Source organism: Lathamus discolor, chromosome 3 (assembly GCF_037157495.1).
Source record: "Lathamus discolor isolate bLatDis1 chromosome 3, bLatDis1.hap1, whole genome shotgun sequence".
In the NCBI taxonomy this organism is placed as follows: domain Eukaryota; kingdom Metazoa; phylum Chordata; class Aves; order Psittaciformes; family Psittacidae; genus Lathamus; species Lathamus discolor.
Window position 1 is genome coordinate 108,746,318 of NC_088886.1, and position 17,241 is coordinate 108,763,558.

The following is a 17,241-nucleotide window of genomic DNA, read 5'->3' on the forward strand; positions in this document are numbered from 1 at the left end:
TGCTTACCAGGAGTTTCTCAATGGACTTGCTAATGAGAGAAAGAAAATAGATTTGGGATTGTTTTTAGAAATCTTTGGTTGGAAGTTCTGTTTCCAAATGACTTAGCTCCATCTTGGTGTACTGAAAGTAGATTCACAAAAGCCTTTTTAATTTGCCAGTGGTCTAAGTAGCCTATTTTTTTTTTTCCTGCTGCTATGTAATTTTACTGCTGTAGTTTGGAAGGGTTTTTACCACATTTTCTACACAACCAGATGTGCAAGAAACTTGAGGTAAAAGACGATGAAATGGAGCAAATACCTCTGAGTTTTGCTAACTGCTACTTTTGTTCTATAGGAGAAACTCTAGTTGGGACTCCTCCCAGATGAATAAGCCTGGGAAGGGTTGAGGAGAATGAAGGCACTTGTGATTTGGACATCAAACTATCTTTCTTCAGCTCTCTAAGCAAATGACTCTAGAGCAGAAAGTATGTTGCAAATAACAAAAACAGCTGCCAAAAATACTGACCCATGGAGAAGAAGATAAAGATCAGTATAGGTTTTATTCTTTGGGATGCTGAGCACCAGCATGGTCTGAAAAGTGCTAACTTTGGGAAATAAAGTATGGCTATTCATGTTGCAGTGGGAGGACTCATGTTGTAGTGTGAGCCTATTGGCTTTCTAGCTGGCACCACAGAGGTCCTCACTCCTGTGCTGAACTTTGTGTTTTCAGTGATTTTGTTCACCTGTTTTCTGTTCTGCAGTTATCATCCTGGTGTTGCATAATTTTAAGTAATAATTTTTATTAACAAATAGAAATCATAAATCAACATATATTCACTCTTGCTAGCAGACTTTGCTTTCTCTTCTTCCCAAATAGTGGATTTCCAAAATAATGTATATAGTATATATGTATATAGTCTCCAAATTGGAGAGACAACAATTTGATGGATGGACCACTCGGTGGATAAAGAACTGGCTGGATGGCCGCACACAAAGAGCTGTGGTCAATGCCTCGATGTCTGGCTGGAGACCAGTAACGAGTGGTGTCCCTCAGGGATCGGTGTTGGGACCGGTCTTGTTTAACATCTTCGTCGCTGACATGGACATTGGGGTTGAGTGTGCCCTCAGCAAGTTTGCCGGTGACACCAAGCTGTGTGGTCCGGTTGATACGCTGGAGGGAAGGGATGCCATCCAGAGGGACCTTGACACTCTTGTAAGGTGGGCTGATGCCAACCTTATGAAGTTCGACCACAACAAGTGCAAGGTCCTACACCTGGGTCAGAGCAATCCCAGGCACAGCTACAGGTTAGGCAAAGAAAAGATTCAGAGCAGCCCTGCGGAGAAGGACTTGGGGATGTTGGTCAATGAGAAAATGAACATGAGCTGGCTTCAGTGTGCGCTCGCAGCCCAGAAAGCCAACCGTGTCCTGGGCTGCATCAAAAGGAGAGTGACCAGCAGGTCGAAGGAGGTGATCCTGCCCCTCTACTCTGCTCTCGTGAGACCCCACTTGGAGCATTGTGTGCAGTTCTGGTGTCCTCAACATAAAAAGGACATGGAACTGCTGGAACAAGTCCAGAGGAGGGCCACGAGGATGATCAGGGGACTGGAGCACCTCCTGTATGAAGGCAGGCTGAGAAAGTTGGGGCTGTTGAGCCTGGAGAAGAGAAGGCTGCGTGGAGACCTCATAGCAGCCTTCCAGTATCTGAAGGGGGGCTGTAGGGATGCTGGGGAGGGACTCTTCGTCAGGGATTGTAGTGACAGGACAAGGGGTAATGGGTTAAAACTTAAACAGGGAAGTTTAGACTGGATATAAGGGGGAAGTTCTTTACTGTTAGGGTGGTGAGGCACTGCAATGCATTCCCCAGGGAGGTTGTGAGTGCTCCATCCCTGGCAGTGTTCAAGTCCAGGTTGGAGAGAGCCTTGTGTGGGATGGTTTAGTGTGAGGTGTCCCTGCCCATGGCAGGGGGATTAGAACTTGATGATCTTGAGGTCCTTTCCACCCCTAACTATTCTATGATTCTGTGAGTGTCCAGAAGGGGCAAGGCAGATGGAGCAAAGCCTGTGAGCTCACAGTGACTTCAGCTGTAAGCACCTATACTGATAGTGGTAAAGCCATAACTGCATCTAGGTTTGTGGTTTAGCACAAAATTGTATCTTTTTTTGAGACATACCATTTTATATTTACTTCTTTGGTTAAAATTAAAACCTCTGTTGCATAAATGCTGGAATGAATTTCAGCGTATCATTTGGATTACTTACAGAGGTGCAAACCATAAGGAAATAGTTTCTTTGAAGAATTCAGCTTTTCTTGGTTTGTATTCAATTACATGGTTATTTTCCAGTGAGAGAGACAACAGGTTTCTCTGCAGCTTGTCTGCTTTCCTTAATCTGCTTGTAGAGGGCGCTTCAATTCTAGATAGGTGGTTTGTTTTCTTAAAGCCTGTCTGCCTGGAATAGGGAGTTACTGGCTCACACCTGAGCAAAAGACTATTGTATACAAGCATGTAATTGAGATTATACACCAGCAGAGTCATTCTTTATTGTGCCTCTGAAACATCCCTTCCTTTTCCAGTTTGCAGTAATAATGCATCTTCACTACGGGGAAGGAGCAGGGTGCTAGTCTCACACCTGTCCATGATTTCCAGAGTTAGATGTGCTCTTTCATCTCAGTAACAGTGATGCATTTATTACAAGAATGCAACGTGTATGTGATTTAGATCACATCTGAGACATGCTATGTCTGTAATGAGTCTGATTGGGATTCATTAGTTAGGACTACACTGGCCTTCCTGCTCAAAAGGGGATTCAACTTCTCATCTATTTCTTATTCTTTGCAGTTGGGAGGTAAGAATTTCTCAAGCTGTTTGAGGTGGACTTTGATTTAATCTTTTTGAAGAACACTCTATGTACAACTGAGAAATCATTAGAAATGCTGCATAGTAAAAGAAGAGCAGTCTCTTGGCAAATGGATGTACAAACCAGCTAGTGTGAAGAGTGCGGTGTAATCTATTTTAGCTTAAAGGAGTATAAATGCTGCTTCTGAAAAATCCTGAAGTAGCAGAGCTTTCATCCTCAAAAACCACAGAGTACACTCCTTAACGATGTGCACTGTCATTCTGCAGGTGAATACAACTGTAGGCATCTTTACTGACTGATGAAGATGTAACATTATTTATGATATGCCCAGGACGATTTTCATCCAAAGCTACTATTCCAAGGCCTTGTCACACATCTGTTTCCTCTTCTTGCTCCTTTTTGAGCTCACTTTTTGAATTGTGATACACTCTTATTGCTCTTTCTTGTTTGCACCTATCTTTAATTTTCACTTTTGTCTTCTCACTTTCATGCTCTGCCTTACCATTTCCTTCTATAGAAAAGAGAAGTCCACAGGTAGAGCACCATCACCAACACTGGCTTTCTCCCAGGAGAAAAGAGGTTCCTCTAGGCTCTCTATATAGTACAACATGCTTGTGTTGCCTGCCTTGCTGTGACACATAGATATCTGTATAATGGGTGATAGCAAAATTATTAAGTTGCATTCTGTTAAAGAACATGAATAACTTTTCCCCATATTTCATTCCTTTAGGCTATCAGTCTGTGACACTACAGCAAACTCTGCTGGAGTATGAAGGAGGCTCAGAAGTTCATGTAAGTGTGCATCTTCAAAAGCAGCCATTACCTCTCTAGCACTTTTAAATGTTAGGGAATTGGTACAAAAGGAAACACTCCTGTTTCCTGGGGTGCAAAGATTCCAGAGACAGGAAAAAGATAAAAATTAACAAACAAAGTTAAAAAAAAAAATGCAGCAGGTAAGAGTTAATTGTCAGTGTTTGACTTCTTTATAGCAGTGACAATTTATAACAGCAGTGAATCACCCAGGAGTCTAAAAAGAATGATAATGCATTGTGACTTGCTGTTCTTGGTTTCTCTTATTTTGGAGGGGGTTTACATTAAGGATATTTCAGGCCACAGCAAGGACCAGTGGCTCACTGGGGGGACTGGTGTAGCTCACTGGTCCCCGCCCCAGTGGCTGCAGACTATGAGGTCTTTGAATGTATTAGCACCCTCAGAGGCCTGGCATCACGTTTTAGCACACGAATTTTCAAGCATTATTTTGCTGTGTTCTCAGTTCCCAGTGGTTTTAGATGCATTTGCAGATCTATTCTGTATTCCAAAAATAAACACAGCATTAACTTCAGGTGTGGACAGCTCTGCCTGTGGTAATTGCATAGCCAATTTCAGAATTGCATGAGGTTTAAAAGCCATAGAACTACTAAATCATAGCTGAAATTATATAATCATATGGATTGCTGCTGTATTAATTGATTGTTACTCTTATGAGCAAGATAAGGCAAAGTATACTGTATGTACTGTAAAGCTTTTGTCTGCTGGGCTTAATCTAAGTTTTATCCCAAATTTTATCTATTCCATCAGTAATGAATTAATTGTATATGTCACAGTCAATGTATGACAAAGTTATTAGCAGTATGACTGATTCTGCATCCTATACATACCTGAAAACAAAAGCGCAATTATTTCAGAGGCTTCTTACTGCACTAGGTCCTGACTGCTTTGATATTAACTGAACATTAATGTTATATTGTTTATTGTTTAAACAGCTTTACTCACCCCTATTTTCCCTTTTTCTTGCCTTAATATGACTTTACATAAGGGGAAAAAAAGAATTCTTGCTTGCCCATGAAGTCAGATGGCCTGCTGTATGTTTTAGCTTAGGTACAAGAAAGTGATGTCTGTTTGAAAGAAGGAAATCACAAGGGAAATGCACTGCTGTAAAGTCTGTCAATGCAATCTGCCAGAGAGTGTAGGATTTGGGCTTGTCAAAATCCCATTGTAGTAATCCATTAATCCATTGAATTATCTGGAAGGTTTTCAGTGCAAGGGAGTAATTAGATGAGATCCCAATTTTAAAATTTGTATTTAACGTTTATGGCTATTTCTGATACTTTATTTTCTTTTATTCACTGCCCTCTAGAGGTCTTGCAAATGAAATTAGACCGAGGGAAAGTAAGGTTGCATTGGTGACTGTATCTGACTGGTGCTCCTATGCACTGGTTTATATGGTGTTTTAAAATAACTGCATAGATGCTCCTAGAGCTAAATGCCATTTTGCATAGTCACGAGGAGAGGGAAAAATATTTATGGTGGGAGAAGTTCAGGTTTTAATATAGTGACTGGCAGTACCAGCTTTTATGAGTACAAAAGCAACTATATGACATTCCTTTATAAGGGCCTACATGCTTTATTACAGGTGATAAGACTTATGGCATAAAGTTATGAGTGCATCAAAATTTTTTCCATTTATCTCTTTTAAATATGTCCTCGTTAGAAATATTTTCATGGAGACATCATCTTTATAGATGAACTGCAGAATTGCATCTAAACCTAACAGTCTTGCTGTTAGTAACAGAACAGTGAGGCCCAGTGTCCTTATGGCTTCGTGTCTCCTGGGCAGGCTCTGGGTGCCCTCACAAGGAGTGTTCCTCTCCCAGAGAGTTGGAATGACTGTTTGATGGACTGTTCTTGCATTTAATGAACATGAAGTGTAAGCTGCGGCACATCCCCTCATAAGGATCTTCAGGAATCACTCTTCTCTATCTGGCTGCCTGCTTTCATAAAACACTTTGCATCTTTATAGCTTTGATACTGCTATCAAAGACTTTTTGGGGAAAGACAAAAAGGCATGACATGATTATGTGAACCTTGCTTCATAGCAAGGATTGCTATGTATTGCTTTCAGCAATACAGCTGAAAATAGAAATGCAGTATTTAAAATATGGCAAGACTTTAGTTCAAGATTTGTGCACCCACTGGTGCTTGGTACCAATCTGTTAAATAAATATAAATTAATATTTAGCTCTTTCATCCTTTATCCACTGGCAGTTGTCATGTGTATCACTCAGCATAGATACCTGGAATCCTATTGCTGAGCCAGTTAAGGAAATTGCAGTACTCTGGGCTTTTACTGAGGAAAACTCTATTCTGTACTTCTCCAAGTGTGCTTCTGTGAGATGTTTTTTAAGGCACTGTTTTATCTTTGAAGTGAAGCAAATTGAAGTTGGTTGGAGCAACCTTGGCATCCTCCCTGAGCAGAGGAAGGCCAGCCCCACAGGAGAGCAGCCTTTGGGCTGCTACTGCGCAACCAACCAGCAAGGAGCCTGCTGGGGGATTTTTTTTAATGGACTAAAGTGTGTTCTATGTTGAAACAGTCAGTGCTGGGGACCCAACATCTACCCAATAAGAGGTTTTGTGGAGACTGGCTGTAGCCTGGTCCCCTGAAGCGGCTGGCCCTCAACAGTTGGAATAGCCACGTCATTCCTGTTTTTTTGTAGTTTTATCATCCACGAATACAAGTTTTTGCTCCCAGACCTCTCTGCAATGCACACCAGTGTGCTCTAAAGTGGGGACAATGAGGACAGTCACTTCAGAAGTGCATGTCTGGCCTGAACTATAGCACTCTTAATAGCGACACCCTTGATGTATCAGTATCTCTATCCTCAACAGAAAAATAAGATTAATCATGGATCTCTGATGCAGTAATTATGTAGCCTCTGTAGATTTATATATGATGCTTATCCCCATGATTTGTCTCTTCTGTGTACATCCGTAATTTTATTTTCCCTGTTCAGGATACAGTTAGAGAGAGTTTTATGGGCTCTGCAATTTGAACATTAGTTGAATTGTATCTCAGCACTGGGCCATTCCTCCCCTAAATTATACTTCCTAAAGGAGGGAAATTTTATCAGCTATTACAGTTCTGTAGTGGCACAAGTAAAGCCACAGAGATAACTAGAGCTGGCTCTGTTCACCAGTGTTTGCTGCCTAAGTGGGCATCCAGAATTAGCTATCAGTTTTTGAAATTTAGCTGTGGGTGATGGATATGGAAAATGAATTCATATAGATCTGCAGCTTTGCATTCTTCTTCTTAATTTTCCAGCTGATTGGGGATTTGTTGTATCACAGAAAAATTTGTCTTTCTTGGTATCAAAGTCTAGAAGTATAAATAAGCCATTGCAAATTGTCGCTTATAGCAAAATGTTTTATTATTGATGAGATTTGTGAGATTTAAAGAGGAAGGAGCACTGGAGCATTACTGGAGATTATGGTCACAGAAATTAATGTAATGAAAGTGTAAAATGCCTAAGGGGAATTATTTCAAGTAAGGTAGGTAATAATAATATGAAAAGATACAAAGTTCACATAGGTACATTTAGAATGCAGGCGGATACAGAAAAGAGGTCTGTGCTCATGGGCTGTAGACCCTTTTGGAGAATCAAAGAAAAGAATTTCCTTCCTTTCTTCAGTGTCTTCCCATATGCCAGATCTTTTCCTTAGCAGCTGCCTGTTGGAAGCATATTGCTCTCTCAGCTTCTTGATTGTTCTCTGCCTGACCTCACGCACTGACAATACCAGGGAAGATCAGCTCATGACTTCTGGTACTGCTTTATGTTGCCTACTTGAAAACTCATTTGGATGCCTGGGCTTCCCATTCTCAGTTAGGAGCACACTGCCTTTATCCAAATGATGAACATCCCAGTATTTGGCAAGAAGTGTCTTGGGTTTTTTATTGCTGCACCGATGTAGTTAAGTTTTCTGAGGATAAATATTGAGAAGTGGATAATTTTGTTATGTGTGAAGCATCAACCTGAAAGGGTCTACCAATAACGCATCAACTTTAAGCTAGAGCAGGACAAAATATTTAGTATCTGCTAATTGCAGTCTATTTGATTTTTGGATCAGAACTTATTTTTGCAGGTAACAGAGGAAAGTCTAATTTTGTTTTCATTTGCCTCCCAGCAATTGTCTCAGTTAAGGTAACTTTCCCACAAATATATTCCTCTTAACATTAATTATACCTGCAGATGGCTTTCCTATACAAGTCCTTCTCTGCATGCCTACATATAATGACAGGTTAGTATAAATCCTGATGTTTTCATTAGAAGATACAACAAAGATAAATTAAAAGCAGTTACCCTTTACTGATCACTCAGCTCATTAAGAAATTCATCATGCAGCTGCCAAGTAGCAACTGGCCTGTTTTCTTTAAGTCCATTACAAAGCTACTGCTGAAGTTGCAACAGGCTGATACCTTGTCAGTAATGTTGCAGCACTACCTATTCGTATGTTACATGTGTACATGTACCCTCTCATATAGATGCTGACTATGCAAGTGCCTATAATGGGGAAAAGGGCATTGCTGTGTACCTTGACAGAATATAATAGACACCTTGGGATGACGCATAGTATCTAAGTCTTCATTTATCAGTTTCTTGACATATGCTCATATAGAATTTACAAAATAACTGGTCATAATTTCAGATACATATATGTATTTATGCGTCGAAATAAAATGCATTAAGAAAATTCAGTTCTCTTAACTTCCTAACCTCTTGGAACTCTAATTCCTTACTAAGTCTTTGTTTAGTATAAATACAGAATGCTAAGTAATTCCAGTAGTGCCTAGCTCACTTTTCAGTTGAGGTTATTAAGGATGCATAGCAAAGAATCTTTAGGCAAGGGGAGGGCTGGTGTCCCTGTGATAGCCAGAAATAACAGCATGGTAGGTGTGACCAGAAGGCTAGATTAGCTGGTAAATGTTTGGCTATGTGAGTACAGAGTGACAGCAGGTATCAGGACATTTGCTTGGGCTCTCATTTATTCTCAGCAGTTGTACAATCAGAAATAAAAAAGCTCCAGTACTGAGAGCTGAAATACAATGGGATTTTATCTGAATAACCTCTTTCTTTTTCATTACAATTTCAAAGGTCTGCTTTTCTATCAGTTCTCTTTGATTAGTACTTAAAAATGCTACTGGATTGTTTACCTTGATGGAGACTGAGATAATCCTTAGACTACTTGAACGACTCAAGTATTTGGAGCAATTTCTCAGAGCTGAATATTGGCTGAATTGATTTGTCTAGAATCAAAGAGAGTCTATATTTTATCTAAATGGGAGCAGAATTCCAGCGAGGTTGATTTTTTTCACAAGTCAGCTTTTCTGCTCCCTGGTTTAGTCCCTCCTTTGTGTGTGGCTCCAATGAATGCAGCAGTCACTGATTTCTCTCCCCAGTTGCTGTTCCTGTGTTCAGAGCCTTGGCTGTGATTGCCAATGTAATCATTGCTTAGTACTTGCAGCACTGGTAGATTTTATGGTTGTTAACAACTCAGTATTAACAAATCAGTAGAGATTACCAAACTGGAATTGGGTTTTTCCTGCAACCTGGGAATTATTAAATGGTCCTTACTCTGGCAGATCAGCGCTGGATGCATGCTTTCCCTGCTCTCACTAAGCCCCAGAAGCAGCAGCTCCAAGTGCTTAATTTGAATTTGGCACAGTCCAGCATTCAAATGGCACAGCGCATAGCAGAGAGCCCACCCTGCCTCACTGCATGACAGTGGGTCTTTTACTCTCGGTAACTGAAGATCAGAGCTGCTTTGTCCAGAGGTGCGATACTTAAAAACAGCAAAGCAGCAAGGTGAGAGGTTCTACCTCCTGTTGAGCTCAGAAACAATAAACCCTGCTGTATTTTTGGCAATTTAGGGACTGAATGGTTTTGGATACTCAGGCCTTCCATCATTTGTTCCTGTGTACTCTCAGCAGCATCATCTCTAAAGGGGCTGTGCAGTGCAGCAAGCTTAGGAGGAAATGGGGCAGCTGGGTGAGTCCTTTGAGGTCATCTTAGATTATAAAACAATGTAGTAATATTTCTAGGATGAAAATGTCACAGATGTTTCCAGATCCATAATTCATTTGGTGCTGCTAACTGCAAATATTCAGGCGAGCCTCAAATGCGAAAGTGTGCAGAAATCCCAGTCTGTGCTACTGAGCTGCAGATGCTCAGTGTTTTAGTTTGAGGCTGGATATTTTCAATGGATAATTCTTCAAAGTTGTTACTGATGCTAAATGGCTGTTAGGTGAAGCAGGTAGCTTAGAAGGGATACAGATGGTGGTAGTACACAAATACAGTTTAAGTCTTGGTATAGCAAAGAGGACCGGGATAAGAGGGCAAGATGTTTCTCAGGAACTCATCTATTGCTAGTTAGATACTGAAGATTCATGAGCTGAGGGCAGATTTTTGGGATCAGAACAGTAAAATGGAATTAAGCCTATGTTTGAGTCAAAATCGGAGGAGTGCATTTATGTAATGACAAACAGTGATGTGCTCTGGCTGCACCTTTTTGCAAGAGCAAATGGATTGGGTGTGTGCAAAGTCCAGTGTGACACACTAATGCAGAGCCACTGGGGTTTCTTCTTTGTTATTTGCCAATGATGCACTGAGCAGTGCTTGTACAACCATTTCAGTGGCTTCATATCCAGATAAATTGGAGAGCATGACTGAATGGTGATCAAGTGCACTTTGCTCTACTGGCAGTTACAGGAACAAAGACTGGCAAATGAAGCAGTTGGAGGATGAATTCATCCAAGGTCTTTATCAGCTGTTCCTGCCTGTGACCCTTCTGCACATGAGATCCTCCTGCTCATCTCCCCACCCAGACCCACAGTGCAGTGCCAGGAGGACTGTTGTTGCCCAAAAATCTTCCCACAGGAGCCTCTGGGGCAGCCTGTTTCACTCTTCTGCTACCATTCATGAACATCAAAAATATTCTTCTCTCCATCCTACAGTGTCTTTTAATTTCCTTCAAAGCCTGTAAGGATGAGTGCAGAATTGTCTTTGTGTTACTGGAAAGCTGAGGAAGATAAGGTGTTCAGAGATTTAGACTAGCAAGAGGCTTTTACTGCATATCAGTTTGTCTAAACATGCCTTCAGAAATGAGTAATGCTCAAATGCACAAAGCAATGTTTTCTGCAGATTGCCTCAAATCAAGGGATACGAACGGACGAGACAAGTACTGAGATGTGATACACATTTTCTAGGTTTCTTGCTGTGTGCTTTGGTAGTTGAGATGCTTCTTTAGGTTTTTTTTGTTTTGTTTTTCTTTTTCTCTGAATTTTGAATCTCAAATTCAAGCAGAGAAATATCAAAAATTGGTTTTTTTACTGAAAAGCTTTTAAAAAGAATGGGGAAAATTCAGAGCATTGTGGAGAATATAGGCCTTTCCATTTTATTTCATCATGCTATTTAGAGCTCCTTCTCAGTACCTATATATAGATAGATAGATATGTAAATGAACAGCAGAGACACTACAAGTGTATGGTCTGAGGAAGAATGCTATTAGGTGTAGAAATTCATATGCTGAACTAGCTCGCTTTTCTATATACCTTTTGCCGCCACTGGTTTTACAGATCTACTTTGGTGTCCTGGCATACAGTGTTATAACTACCCCAACCTAGAATTCCCTAGCAGGGTCAAAAAGAATTTAAACATGAATATTCATTCTTGGGGGAGATTCTGAGAAGTCTTAAGCGTTCAGAGTTTCATTGGCTTAATTGGTCTTCTGAACATCACCAGATCAAATTGTTGAAAGTTTTCTTTGAACGAAGACAGAAAAGCCATTGATGGAAGATAGGAGGCCTGTGAGGGGAGATAAAAGGGAGCAGCAAGAGCAGGGGAGTTTGTATACTGGTTTTATACTTATTACTGGGTTTAGGCTGTTGAATGTATTTAGCTTGTTTAATTACCAGTATAATCAAAGGCATGGGATTTATGGTGGCATCCTTAGATGCTGATTAGGGAATAGTGTTTGTCAGATCTTTTAATGTAGTGAGACAATGACATTACAAATAGTCTATTCACAGATTAAAGAAAATCTGCACAGAATGGGGATAGGAGGTGTCAGGGAGTCTGTTTATCTCTGATGTTATAGCAATTCCTAATAAATCTGTGGGGTTGATTAAGTGGTGGCATTATTTCAGCCCAGCCTGTCCTCCTGTTTTGATTGGTTTGTTGGAACATTTTGTTTGGGACATTAACGTCTCTGTCCCACTGCTTTCCTTGCCTCCTTGCCTCTGTTATGCAGCTACATATCATTCTAATCAACCCAGAAGCCTGTCTTTCAACCCCAAGGTGGTCCCACCTGAGTAACAATTTTAAAGAAATAAAAATAGTTAAACAATATAATAGCTTATTTTTTTTTTTGCACGAGCATTAATGACTTGGCCAAAACCAAAACAAAACCAAAACTCACCAGCAATAAACAATTGAAAAGAGCTTGCAGTTCTACTAACAAATGACAAATACATTCAGCGTAGTCCTTGGAGTGGAACTTCTGCGTGCCTCAGTTTAATAAAGAGTTCAAAAAACTGTGACTGTAATTCTGTACTGCACAATTCATTGGCATAAGAATTTAATATGTATTCCATGTATTCATTTTTGCACCTGTGAACCACAAAGTACGTTTTTTGTGATGGATATGAAAGAACCTCTGTATTTCTCCACAGCAGAACATTTCCTTCAGTAATAATTATTATGAGGCAGTCGACAAGGGCATGTAGGTTTTAGAGGGCAAGTTTCAATGTTGTTTTTCCATTGTTTTAGTTACTTTAAAAAAAAAAAAGCAAACTGAATGCAGCAGAGTTATGAGAGATGTAACAAAACATTTTGTCGTTGTGGTTTTTCCAAACATTTTTCTCATACCACAGGCCTGTCTGTACAATAAAATGTAGTTCAGGAAATGTATAGTTTAAACTTATTCTTTCTTGCAGTAGAGTATTTATTGTGTGAGTTGGCAAAAACTTGCTTCTTATCATGTTGCACCTTGAATTACATAGCCATTGTTTTTCAGACCAAGCAGCTTTAAGAAGTGCCAGCAGGTTGAATTATATCAGGATTATTAATGGATGGGGCAGCATGAGCAACTAGACAAAACTTTGGACTGGTTTCAGTTGCCAGCTCTGCCAGCACTGGCCCTCTGCAGAGACTGTGTACATCATGGCATTTCTCTGGACCTCAGTTTTAGCAATTCCTGCAAAGTCATAAATTACATTGCTCTAGTTTTAAAAACACTATTTAAAAGCAAAGCATTGCTAATCATAATTGCAATGTTCAGAGCAATACAAATGGCCATTTGTTGTGTTTTGACAGCTCACTGTGACCCAGATGTTTTAAGCTCTTGAGGGTGTTTAGGTGATGAGTATACTCTGCTTATCGTGTACTCCCATTACAAATAGTAGCTGTAGTGTAGGTCATAGCAGTAAGGCCAGTATATAAATAAGCACAACATTTTTTTTTTCTCTGCAGATAATGATGGAAAAGGGTTTTTTTTCTCTTGGTACACCTGTCCTGCAGATAAGTATTTAATTTAGTCCCCAGGTTTTTTAATGCAAGAGGAGGATTGGATTATATCAGCTCCTCTTATCTCCTGTCCCAGATGCTCCCCTGTCACTGCGTTCTCTTCCCCAGTGTTTTCTAAATTCATTGTGTCAATCTACCTAGCATTTCCAAAATGCAATGAAAATTTTAAGCCTCAAACAGAAAGCTGAGTTTTAATTAACAAACTATTTCAGATGCACTACTCACCAGTAAATCTTTGAAGATCCTGCAAATGACAAGTACTTTATGTAGGGGAAGGGAGGAAGGGAGGAAGGGAGGAAGGAAGGAAGAAAGGAAGGAAGGAAGGAAGGAGGGAAAGGAAAGGAGAAAGGAAAGGAACATGCTTTTTGAACTACATGTAGCAAACTTGACAGTTTCTGTAAATCAAGAAAATTGTTTCTTGATATTTAGTTTGCTTAGTAAGTCATTACTAGAAATAACAAGGAACAATTTCCTGTAGGTTAACTTTAAGTGCTCTAATTTATTATTACTAGTGAGTATTTTATTTCAATTTTTTATGTTGAACACCCAATAACATACCAGAATAAGGATTATCTCACAGTACCATTGTGCTGGCTGTCTCAAAATTCCCCTTTTATCCTGGCTGAATCTGTGCAAAATTTCATGTTTAGTATTTTTGGGAAAATCAAATGACAGATGTGGTGGCTGCCATGTTTAAAAGACAAACTAAACCATCTTATGCAGGGCGAAGGCAGGGGTTTGCCATTTTGTAAATGCGTTGCTTTTTCTAGTGTGGGATAATTAATCCATACGTGTGTTGGTATGGGGGGCTTAAAAACCAAAGGGATCAAGGTGCCACCCAGTTATGACTGAGGAGCTAGAGTCATGCAGCCATGGCAGCTTGGGGAGGCAGGTGGAGATGGGCAGAGCAACCTCATGTTCAATAAAGACCTAAAGAAAAAAACATGCCAGGATTATTGTTTTTGAAGTCCTTGGCCTTTGCTAGGTCTGACCCATTAACCGGTCTTTCCAAAAGCAAACTTCCTCCCAGGCCTAATATAGAAGTGATAAGCATGATGTATTTAACACACTTATCTTTATAGTTTAGTATTGATTATGAAAGCAATATTTGTTTGGAGGTTTTCCCTTATATCTCTCGCAATTTAAAAAAAAATAAAAATTCCTTATGGTTGGTTAGGCTTTTTCAAATTCATTTCTCACTGTGACTTAAAAAAACAGACTAGGGGCAAAGTAGGCCCCATGAGGAAGCTTTCGGGAGAACTGGCTACACAGGATTTGGAGAAGGCTGAGGTTCTGAATGACTTCTTCGCCTCAGTCTTCACTGGCAAAGGCTCTGACTGCACCACCCAGTTCTTAGAAGGTAGATGCAGGGACTGTGAGAATGAAGACCTTGGGCCCACTGTAGGAGAGGATCTGGTTCGAGACCATCTTCAAAATCTGAACGCACACAAGTCCGTGGGACCTGATGGAATCCATCCGCGGGTCCTGAAGGAGCTGGCGAATGAAGTTGCTAAGCCACTGGCCATCATATTTGAAAAATCATGGCAGTCAGGTGAAGTTCCCGACGACTGGAAAAAGGGAAATATAACCCCCATTTTCAAGAAGGGGAAAATGGAAGACCCAGGGAATTACAGACCAGTCAGTCTCACCTCTGTGCCTGGCAAAATCTTGGAGCACATTCTCCTGGAAGGCATGCTAAGGCACATGAAAAACAACAAGGTGCTTGGTGACAGCCAGCATGGCTTCACTAAGGGGAAATCCTGCCTGACCAATTTGATGGCCTTCTATGATGGGGCTACAGAATTGATGGATAAGGGTAAAGCAGTTGATGTCATCTACCTGGACTTGTGCAAAGCATTTGACCTGTCCCACATGACATCCTTCTCTCTAAATTGGAGAGATATCAATTTGATGGATGGACCACTCGGTGGATAAAGAACTGGCTGGATGGCTGCACACAAAGAGTTGTGGTCAATGGCTGGATGTCCGGCTGGAGACCGGTAACGAGTGGTGTCCCTCAGGGATCGGTGTTGGGACCGGTCTTGTTTAACATCTTCGTCGCTGACATAGACAGTGGGATTGAGTGCGCCCTCAGCAAGTTTACCGATGACACCAAGCTGTGTGGTCCGGTTGATATGCTGGAGGGAAGGGATGCCATCCACAGGGACCTTGACACGCTTGTGAGGTGGGCTGATGCCAACCTTATGAAGTTCAACCACGACAAGTGCAAGGTCCTACACCTGGGTCAGAGCAATCCCAGGCACAGCTACAGGTTGGGCAGAGAAGAGATTCAGAGCAGCCCTGCAGAGAAGGACTTGGGGGTGCTGGTCGATGAGAAAATGAACATGAGCCGGCTTCAGTGTGCGCTCGCAGCCCAGAAAGCCAACCGCATCCTGGGCTGCATCAAAAGGAGTGTGACCAGCAGGGCAAAGAAGGTGATCCTGCCCCTCTACTCTGCTCTTGTGAGACTTCACCTGGAGTATTGCGTGCAGTTCTGGTGTCCTCAACATAAAGAGGACATGGAACTGCTGGAACAAGTCCAGAGGAGGGCCACGAGGATGATCAGGGGACTGGAGCACCTCCCATATGAAGACAGGCTGAGGAAGTTGGGGCTGTTCAGCCTGGAGAAGAGAAGGCTGCGTGGGGACCTAATAGCAGCCTTCCAGGTATCTGAAGGGGGCCTATAGGGATGCTGGGGAGGGACTCTTCATCAGGGACTGTAGTGACAGGACAAGGGGTAACGGGTTAAAACTTAAACAGGGAAAGTTTAAATTGGATATAAGGAGGAAATTCTTTCCTGTTAGGGTGGTGAGACATTGGAATGGGTTGCCCAGGGAGGTTGTGAGTGCTCCATCCCTGGCAGTGTTCAAGGCCAGGTTGGATGAAGCCTTGGGTGGGATGGTTTAGTGTGAGGTGTCCCTGTCCATGGCAGGGGGGTTGGAACTAGATGATCTTGAGGTCCTTTCCAACCCTAACTATTCTATTACTCTATTATTCTATTAACATACTAGATACAATACCTTTCCCCAAGGCCCCCGGAGTAAGAGCCTGGTTATTTGAATCAAATCAGCGGAAATTAGGCAAGCAGGAGAAACTTTAATGAACTGCGTTAAACTTTGTGTCTTTTAAAATACTGTTTAGTGTTTCTTCTTTATAGATACAAATGTGGGGATTCACTTGCTAATCTTTGTTTACAGTTTGGAAATTGTACATTAGTGCCAGGGGCCTTGCATGCTCCAGAGAGACCATATAGCAAATGATCTGCTCAGGCAAATGTTAGATTTAGGGGTTTGTTTCTTGGAGGCTCCTTCCTGTTGTGGTTCAGTGAAATACAAGATTTCAGTCTAAGGTTTTCACTCCTGAGCTTTACTTTATAAAGTGAGCAGACCTTAAGCTGCCTTTTGTTTTCTCCTCTATTGACCTTACTTGCTATGTTCGTAAAGTACGTGAGTAGGCATAAGCTGTGGTCTTTCAACTGCGAAATGCAGGCAACACAGCAGCAGAACTCATTATTTGGTGATTTATTATATATTCTACCACATTAGAAAACCACATCATTTCTCCATTTTACGTATGTCAAGGCCCCTACTGAGACAGAAATTTGAACCTATGCTAAGTAAGGATCCTATTTTGGAGCTCATTACTGATGAAATAAATGGCAAGAAAGTCATATCTACCAAACTCTTTCTCTAGGAAAAAATCCTAGCTGTATTATTTGATATTTTAATTTTAGGTATAAACTAAGGCTTACCCACTTGCATGCTCAATCCAGCTAAAACATTGCTTACTGCCAATAAACTATTTTCTTTAGGTAAACAGATTACTGATGATGATATTACTTAATTCCCCCAATAAAGTTTGGGAGTTTAGTTAGGAAACAAGACATCAAAGAAGCACGATACAGTTTTCCTTCCTCAGAGAATAAATACCAAATTTCTCTTTGAAGCTGAAATCAAAGCAAGAGAGTCTGTAACTGATTTGAGAAATAGGAGGCAGGTATCCTGCATGAAAGTAAAATCAGCTTTAGCACTGACAGGTACATATTTTTTTA

The 17,241-nt window shown here is 40.9% G+C and overlaps 1 protein-coding gene across 3 annotated transcripts in view; it reads left to right on the forward strand.

Moving 5' to 3' along the window:
• The first annotated feature begins 2,766 nt into the window (after nt 1–2,766).
• Nucleotides 2,767–17,241, forward strand: part of PCDH15 (protocadherin related 15) — a 464,553-nt gene continuing 450,078 nt past the window's right edge. For all 3 annotated transcript variants that reach the window (XM_065671106.1, XM_065671105.1, XM_065671103.1), the window contains exons 1-2: nt 2,767–2,823; nt 3,566–3,627. The gene's annotated coding sequence lies outside the window, so the exon portion shown is untranslated. The remainder of the gene's footprint in view (nt 2,824–3,565; nt 3,628–17,241) is intronic.